The 8,236-nt window shown below is 36.4% G+C and overlaps 1 long non-coding RNA gene across 1 annotated transcript; it reads right to left on the bottom strand.

Annotated features, from left to right (window-relative positions):
- Nucleotides 1–505: 505 nt before the first annotated feature.
- Nucleotides 506–6,356, bottom strand: LOC148057279 (uncharacterized). The gene is made up of 3 exons (XR_015702008.1): nt 6,307–6,356; nt 1,611–1,772; nt 506–910 (listed from the first exon to the last, which is right to left on the bottom strand). It is a non-coding gene; the product is annotated as an uncharacterized LOC148057279 (long non-coding RNA).
- Nucleotides 6,357–8,236: the final 1,880 nt, after the last annotated feature.

Below are 8,236 nucleotides of genomic sequence, written 5' to 3' on the forward strand. Positions count from 1 at the left end.
ATAAGGCTCATAAAAGTTGATTGTATATTTTACTGAAGACAAAGCACCAGAGTCCACAAAGGCTTATTAGGTTTTTGCCACACTCTTATGACATTACTCATAAAACAACTGTACAGATGACTTTTGGGTGACATTTGGAGGTTAGGACAGTACAAGAAATAAAAGCAAGATATTTTTTCCTCATGAAACCACACATCTTGTGATTAACTAGTCTGTAGGCAGGCATCCGTGCATCTAATTATTGTGCATGCTTCCTATTTAAATCATCCTTTTTGTCCTGATAATTTTCCTCTCAACAAATTCTTTCCTCGTAGCTTCAGTTCAGCCTGATTAGCTTCAGAATCTCTGTTAGAGATGAAAAAAGAATAGTCTGTCCATTCCCTTTGCCAAAACTTCAGACAATGTATACATACAACTTTACCGCATAATAATGCCTTCTATATGCTGCGAACCGCTGAAAAAGGAATACTAAAGTGTTAGCTGAATATTGCTAAGACACATAAGGGAACATACTAATCAGTGTCACAAGGCTTCTTGTCATGTGAATGAATTAAGTATATCGTGACATACCTGAATGTTTGTATAGAGCAGTAAGAAGTGCTAAGACAAATTGCCCAATGTCTGCTTTTGAATGAGGAGGAGAAAAAAAATCAGTAAAGGATTTATTTCATTTTGATCTCCCACAGCTTTCCAGCACAGTCCAAGGCATACATAACAGCAGGTATACACTTGGTTGAAGCTACATTTCCTCAACATCAGTGAGAAACCTGAATTTGAATTGTCAGACAAGGCGCTATACTCTACAAAGCATATGAGGCCTGGGAAGAAGCCCCAGCTGACTCCAGAAGAAATTCTTCCAGGAGGAAGGCAGGTACTCTGAGGGAGCTAAACCACACAGTGCAAGGTAAAACTGAAAGAAAAAAAAATATCATCATTATATCATTATTTTTTTTTTGTTTCTTTTAGTGAATAGAAAGAGCTCCAGCTATAGATTACAGATAGAAGGATAGACAGACAGTAGTTTACTCACTTTAGACACACACGGGCACATGTGTCACAGCCATTTAGTGTAATTTGGTATACTTAAGAATTGTGTCAGATGTCTAGCTTACATAGCTAAGACATTCCCGTTGGGAGGAAGAAAAATAATTCTGGAACTTCTTAAATCCTGTCAAAATGCCTGTCATGACACTGCTTTTTCTGCCCATCTAGGGCAGAAATAACTTCTTTTTTAAGTTAAATAGCTTTCTAGTCTTGTACAGTCTTTCTTAAGAGCCTCATTCTTGCTTGCCTGACCTTCCCCCAATAACCTCCTTTTTCTCCTTCTTGGACATCAACCTGCCTATGACATGTCCTCTCGATGTTTCCCTTGAGGCTTCAAACGTGTAAGGAAAAAATTGATTGTTTATACCTAAGTCTACCTGGAGTTAAAGTCATATAACTGTCTTAATTTCAGTATAGCTATTCAGACATACACCGAAGGTGAAAGAGGAATCACATGAAAACTTTCAAACTTTTTCTTCTTTCTCATTCTTTGCATAAACCCTATCTTTTCCTGTGATTTAAACTCATACAAAAGGATGAACGGGCTATTAATATCTGATACTTACATGGAGTGCACACCCAAATCATGCTGTGTTTCAAAAATCTGACAGTTTCTTTCTTCACTAAACTTCCATCAGACCTTTCATCTTTTTAATTATTTCTATCACTTTGATTACTGTCAGTTCCTTCTAGCTGACTGTCTTGATCTGCATCTTCTCCAAGACCTCCTAGAACACAGAAGCCACAGGTATTGAAATAACATTTTTGGAAGATCCAAACAATGTACACCCTGTAAGGCCTCTATTTCCCCAACATACAAATTCAACATATTCATTTGTCTTTACTTTCAAGTCCTTTTTCATATGTTCTTAGTCTTGTCTCATCCCTTTCCCACTTTTTTAAGAGCCTATGCTTCTGAAACCCTTTTATTCACAAATTAAACCTATTTGCCTTAACTGTACATAGATGGTAAACATAATTATTTCCCTGTAATGTGATATTTTTCTTTATGCTTCCAAAGCAAAACAGAAAATGTGTGCACATACATTAATATTCCAGTAGTGAAAATGAAGTGGTAATTCATTTTTAATAGATCCCATGGACTTTGGTTTTCAAAATTAATAGGACCCCCTACCCACAGAAATGCTGGTTTAAAATCTCTTTAAGTCATTTCAGCATGTTTGTTTGTTATAAAGCAATAATTCACTCAGGTAAATTACACTCCAGCTTTCAGTTGTCATGAATATTAAAAGAGTAAAGCAGCACCACACTGCAGAAAACAGTCCCCATACTGATCTCACATTGGAGTAAATCAAAGGAATGACTCCAGTGTAAAACTAGAATGAGAACCAGCCCACTAAAACTAAAACCTTGTTTTGAATTTAATTTGTATTTAGCTTGAGCTGATGCATTTAGTTTAAAAACAAATATAATTTTTTTTTTTTTTTAATACTAACACGTAAAAGATCTGTCTCCCAATTCAGGGATCCAATTTGTAAACAAACAGTGCTTAAATCAATATTTCAAATTTAAATACACTGAAAGATTCTTTCACAAATTATGGGCTCAGATATTAAAAAGTGAACTAGTAGGGAGACACTAGGCTACTTTCATCCACTATTGGAGCAAGTATTAAAGAGCTCAGCTCATTTCACTTTGAATACTAATCTGCTTAATGTCTGACTTGCTCTTTTGCAAGGTAGCATATTTATATATCTATCACACCCAGATGCCAGCTTCCTGAGCAAACTGCCTATACATTTCAGGGAGATTATTTAAACTAATTTTTTGTAACTGAGGCTGATGAGTTGAATATCTTTTTCAGCTTTAGCTCCTGAGTGGAATGGAAGAAGGCTTTGCATTTACCTTAAGCACTTCATAACTTTGCAAAGGTATTACAATGACCATCACTTCTGCATGAACACCTGAATGAATTGTACTTACTGTGTTTGCACATTTTAGAGAACATTGAAAATATAAGAATTTCCAGCTGACTAGATTTCAGACTAATGGCACATGAGCCACATCATTCTTTTTACCTGGGACTGAACTTACGTTATCTGTTCATAACAAGAACTGTATATAGATTCCATAGACAGCAAAACAATTGAGCCATTCATTTTTATTCCATTTTGTAAACTAATCTCTGAATTGATGTTTTCAACTGAATTTCTTCTGTAATGGAAAAAGGCACTTCACTTAACTAAGGCAAAAGTTCCCCCAAAGTTTTCCTATAGCTATGAAGGCAAGACCAGACAAATAGCGAGAGAGAGCAGTGCAGCCAGTGGTCTAATCAGTTCACTGCAAGAATTAGAGTGTTTTATCTGCCTGTGTCCAAAGAAGAGTGTGACTTAGTTATGATCCAAAGGCTAAATTATCATAGCTGGAGGGTCCTGAGTTCATACAAACAATCCCAGCATTTCAGACTGTGCAAAGAGATACTTTTAAAATTTGGATCTACAGGAGATTAATTCACTCTAACTCAAGATTGCTTTAAATCGCTTCTCTCCCTCATGCCTGTAATGGTGCTCATACGGTTCAGTGAACAGATCTGGCCCAAAACTAACATATATATTTTTTTCCAGAGTTAGTTTCCAGTTGAATCAACTTCCTGAACTACCTTCACTGAACACACACTGCCCCCCCCAACTTATTAACTGTGCAATCTACAATAAAATATTTTTATCTCTTTAAAATAACACAGCCTTCAAGCTGTCAACAGATGCAGTTCACAAACTTGTTATAATTCTTATTCTGTCTTTCTTTTCTCACCTAATGGTAGAGTCAGCAGTTGAGTCATTCAGAATAGAGTACAATTTCATGGGACTGAGACAGGTAATTTCTGACTATTTAATCTTCAGAATATCTTCTCAGGTTGGTTTATTTCAGAGCATGACTCTTCCTCCTGCCTTAGAATTAATAGATTCTTACTCCATGATTAGACTGACTGAAATAAATGCTGTGAGTGGGTATATATCATGTGCCACTATATGTGTTTAGTATGCATTGGAAGTCTACATCAGAAGTGGCATATGTTTGACAAGTACTAAGAAGGATACCTAAATTCAGGCTTGTGACTTGATGCTGTTTAACAGAAGCTTCATAATGCTCTGGACTGCCAAATATATTGCAAAGGCTTTGTGGATTATTACAATATATCATGCAGAGAATCTCCATAATAATATCTTTATGTCATAATGTATCATGTCAAAAATCCCAATACAGTATTTTCAGGATATACTAATGACCCATCAAAGTGCATCAAGGTTTTATCATATTTTTTTATGTCTGTTACTGGCTAAAAAAGTGCTACTGGGAAGTACTCTCAAATATTTTAGGGAAACCAATTGCTTTTTCTAGGTAATTATTAAAAGGAAATAAAGTTGGATTAAAGCCTGTCACAGCAATTAATGCAGCCTGGATAGGAAAACACAGCATATAGACTAGGATTTTATAGAACACCCTATCCAATCCCCTTTACATTTTTACTCCTTCCAATAGTTTTTAAAAAAAATCAGACATATTAGAACTCTTAGCTTTTGGGATTAGGAAATCTATGGAATTCTCAAGCATTTAAAGTTGAGGAAAAAATTTTATTACTATATATATTTTATTACTATATATGCTAACACGTATTTATTTCTATTTTATTACTATATATACGGGGGGGGGGGGGGGGGAAGTCCTTACACAGCTATAAGGGTTATTTGGAGGAACTAATGAGCATGTGACTAAGAAAGTTTTGGTTAACACGGCATACTTGGATTTTCAAAAATGCTGATAAGTAACAGGCCTTGGATTTTTCCTGATTAAAATCAGTTTTAGTGTCTGACCACTAAAACACAGAACAGCAGACTCATTCAATTTGGAATCAGGCAAAGCATAAAAGGAAAACATTCACACTCTATATAGTATCATTACTATGGCTTGCTACAATGATGAATACCTTCAAAACATACGCATGGCATTATAAAACCAAACTCTAAATTTTGAATGTATGTATTTATTAATAGTCTAAAAGCACAATTTTGTGAAGGGAATGTTATTTTTAATGAAGCAATTCCATCCATTACATTATGTATCTTTTCCCTCCGAAGTGCTTAAAATCAGGAGTGCAGCATTTAATTTGAATTGCTTTTATATAATTCAAATAGTAAGATAAATGTATAATCACTTATTTATGTATTACTGTATGTTTGTGTACATTAAATTTCATTTCATGTGTTAGGCAACAACACATCTGGTCAGCTTCAGAGCATCTGGTAGAATTGATAAATGTACAGTCATACAAGACAGAGTGCTCCTGGCTGACTCATTTTGTTTGCTGTTTTGTATTAATTCTGGCTATTCCAAATCTTCCATATGCTTTTCAGTTACACGCAACTGCAAAACATTAGAATATAACAATAATTATACTATCAAAGAAAAAAATTCCTTTCTTCTAAGCACAGAATTCCCCAAGGAAATCATATTGGCCCAACAGTTAAACTATGCAATATTCTTTACTGATCTATGCAATTTAAGTACTGGATACGTAGAAATAGGTAGATACACATATATGATATTAGAATGTAGTTTGTTATGTCTGCATATATTTCAAAAGGGATTATTGAAATAGCACAAAAATGGGAAGTCCTTTAAAACTCTGTGGGTTTATACTCTCTTTCTGGCAATGTAGTGACATTTTATACAACTTATAGACTGTATTGTGATGAATAAGATAAAAAGTTCTTCCAGTCAATTCAGAGTAGGGAGAGTTTGGAATATGGAAATGTGTGCATACCTCCTCTCTTATGCAATTATATAGGCAGAGAGAAAAAAAAGCTGAGCAACATGTTGAGATTGAACTGTAGTTGCCCATTAAGATTTTAGCACATTTCTGAATACGGAAAAATTAGTGCAAAGAAGAAATTCTTTGTTAGTGCTGATTAGATCACAAATAGACAGTGCATGGAGCACTTATGAAAGCAACAGAAAAAGAACCTGAAGATATGCAGAAAAAATTGAATGGTCAATTAACTTCAGACAAAAGTTAAAGACAAAAATTGTTAAAAAGTGGTTTCACTTAAAGGAGAATCTTCAACATAAAAACAACATAGCATTTAGGATTTAGCTTCTCTAAAAGCTTTTGTATCTTTTAGCATATTTCAGCTCATTTGGCACTTGCTTCTCGAAATAATTATCCAGGAATAAAATAACAGAAAGTATTTCAAAACAGGTTTGAGGTTCACTGGAACAATTATTTGGTCAAAAAGCACTTACCAACTTGCCTGCAGAGTCCAAGACAATTGGATCCACATGCATTGATGTCACTGTAAAACAGTCACTTATTTCTGCTCATGAGCAGTGTGATATACCTGACACTAACAACAGGTATAAATGAAACACTGTATAACACAAGCACTGCTTTCTTATGTGTAACAAACTATAACCATAAATTTCTGTATTAATTGTGCATTTAATCTTTATCCCAAAATATCATTTACTTCTGGGATCAGCCAGTTTCAGAGCTCTCATTCAGCTAGAGAAATTAAGAGGAAACCTTAATAATTGCCTAAGAGTTTACACATTTTATCATCATTAAGAAACACTTGCTACAGCAAGGAACCCTAACGATTCTAACTAGCTCCCATGGGGAGGATCAAAGCCAGTTTTGTTTAAAAAGGGCAGATTGCACAAAAAGAGACAGGCAAAGAGTCCAGGAGGGCTCATGGCTGACTAGGAGAATACAAGTTGTTGTGTATCAGATAAGAAGGAAAACTACCTAAAAGTACAAGTACCTTTTGTGAGCCTATGCCAACTGTTCCCTAAGCCATGTGAAAGCCATGTAGCTGCAGTCAAGATAGTGCTGGATTAAAGGTAAAAACCCTTCTGAGAGGCAAGATATTTTAGCTCAGGATCAGTACCATGCTAATGTGGCCACATGGACATATCCCAGAAAAATCAGCATGGGCAGAACAAACTCACATTTGCCATCCATGCACAACTCAGAGAGGTCCCACATTTGCTTGCAGTGAAATATGAGTTTATGAGAGATTAAATGTGCACATATGGGAGGTTTTAAAAATCCTTTCCACGTCCCCCATCACAAATTGAAATGCCTCATTTGAACTGCTAAATGAAAGTACTGATGGACAGCCTCTCAGGTCCCTGAAAGCGAAGCGCAGGTGCACAGAAAGCTGCAGGGCTGTACGTGGTTGGTATACATAGAGAAGCACACTGGGGTCTGCTTCGGCAATAGCAGACTGACAGGATATTCCCCTGAGGTGTGTAATGGTGAGACGGCTCTCCCTGGAGACTGCTGTCTCAGAAATTGTAAAGGATACAGCAGTGCAGCTGTCATGTAACTGTGGCAATGGCTTTCCGGGCAGGACGTGTCCCTTGGAACACAGCTCCTGCAATTTATTTTTGTCAGCCAAATTACACTAGAGTGTTGAGCTGCTGGAGTCCGTCCCAGGCTGAGTAAATATGAATGAAAGGTATGAGCACTGCAGCCACAAAAGATTTTAAAATAATGTGATACAACATCGCAGTTTCTTATGTCCTGCTGTTTCAAGGGAGACATCCCAATAAGTCAAGCTAAACAGAGTTCTTTCTGCATGCACAAAGCTAAATCTTAAGACAGGGATCCATAAAAACCAGATTGTTAATGGGCAAGATGTTTAAACCAGTTAGTATGAAATGCCAAATAAAAAGACAAGGCCCAAGTCTCTCCCTCCCTAGAAGAGAAATACCTTACCATGGGCTGGAAAGGGACATTTGTCTCTGCTTGTGGTTGTCTGCAAAAAAGCTTCTCCTGGAGGCTGGCAGTTAAGATCACTTTAAGTCATCCCCTCTTCATAAACTGCTGCAGTAAGAGGAGACTGTGTTATTACGGCTAATACCTGCTTCCCCACGCAAGTCATCTCTACTGGCCTGCTAGGACTGAGGACGACACAGAGGACCTACACACACAGCTCTTACTTCCAGGTGAATGCTCTGATCATAGGATAGTTTCACACAGTGTTCTCTTGCTTGTTGTTATTGAAACTATCATCTCACTACACAGACAATATTAAATATTCATTAAGTCAGAGAGAAATGAAAAACAGAAAGATGTGTATCTGGGAGGTTGAAGCCTATACTCCCGTCCCCGCTTCAGTAAGTATTTCAACATTTCACGCCAAGTGAAATAGGTTCACTAGAAGAAATG

This window comes from Nipponia nippon, unplaced genomic scaffold (assembly GCF_047370975.1).
Source record: "Nipponia nippon isolate SJK-2023a ecotype South Korea unplaced genomic scaffold, ASM4737097v1 scaffold_1, whole genome shotgun sequence".
Lineage (NCBI taxonomy): Eukaryota > Metazoa > Chordata > Aves > Pelecaniformes > Threskiornithidae > Nipponia > Nipponia nippon.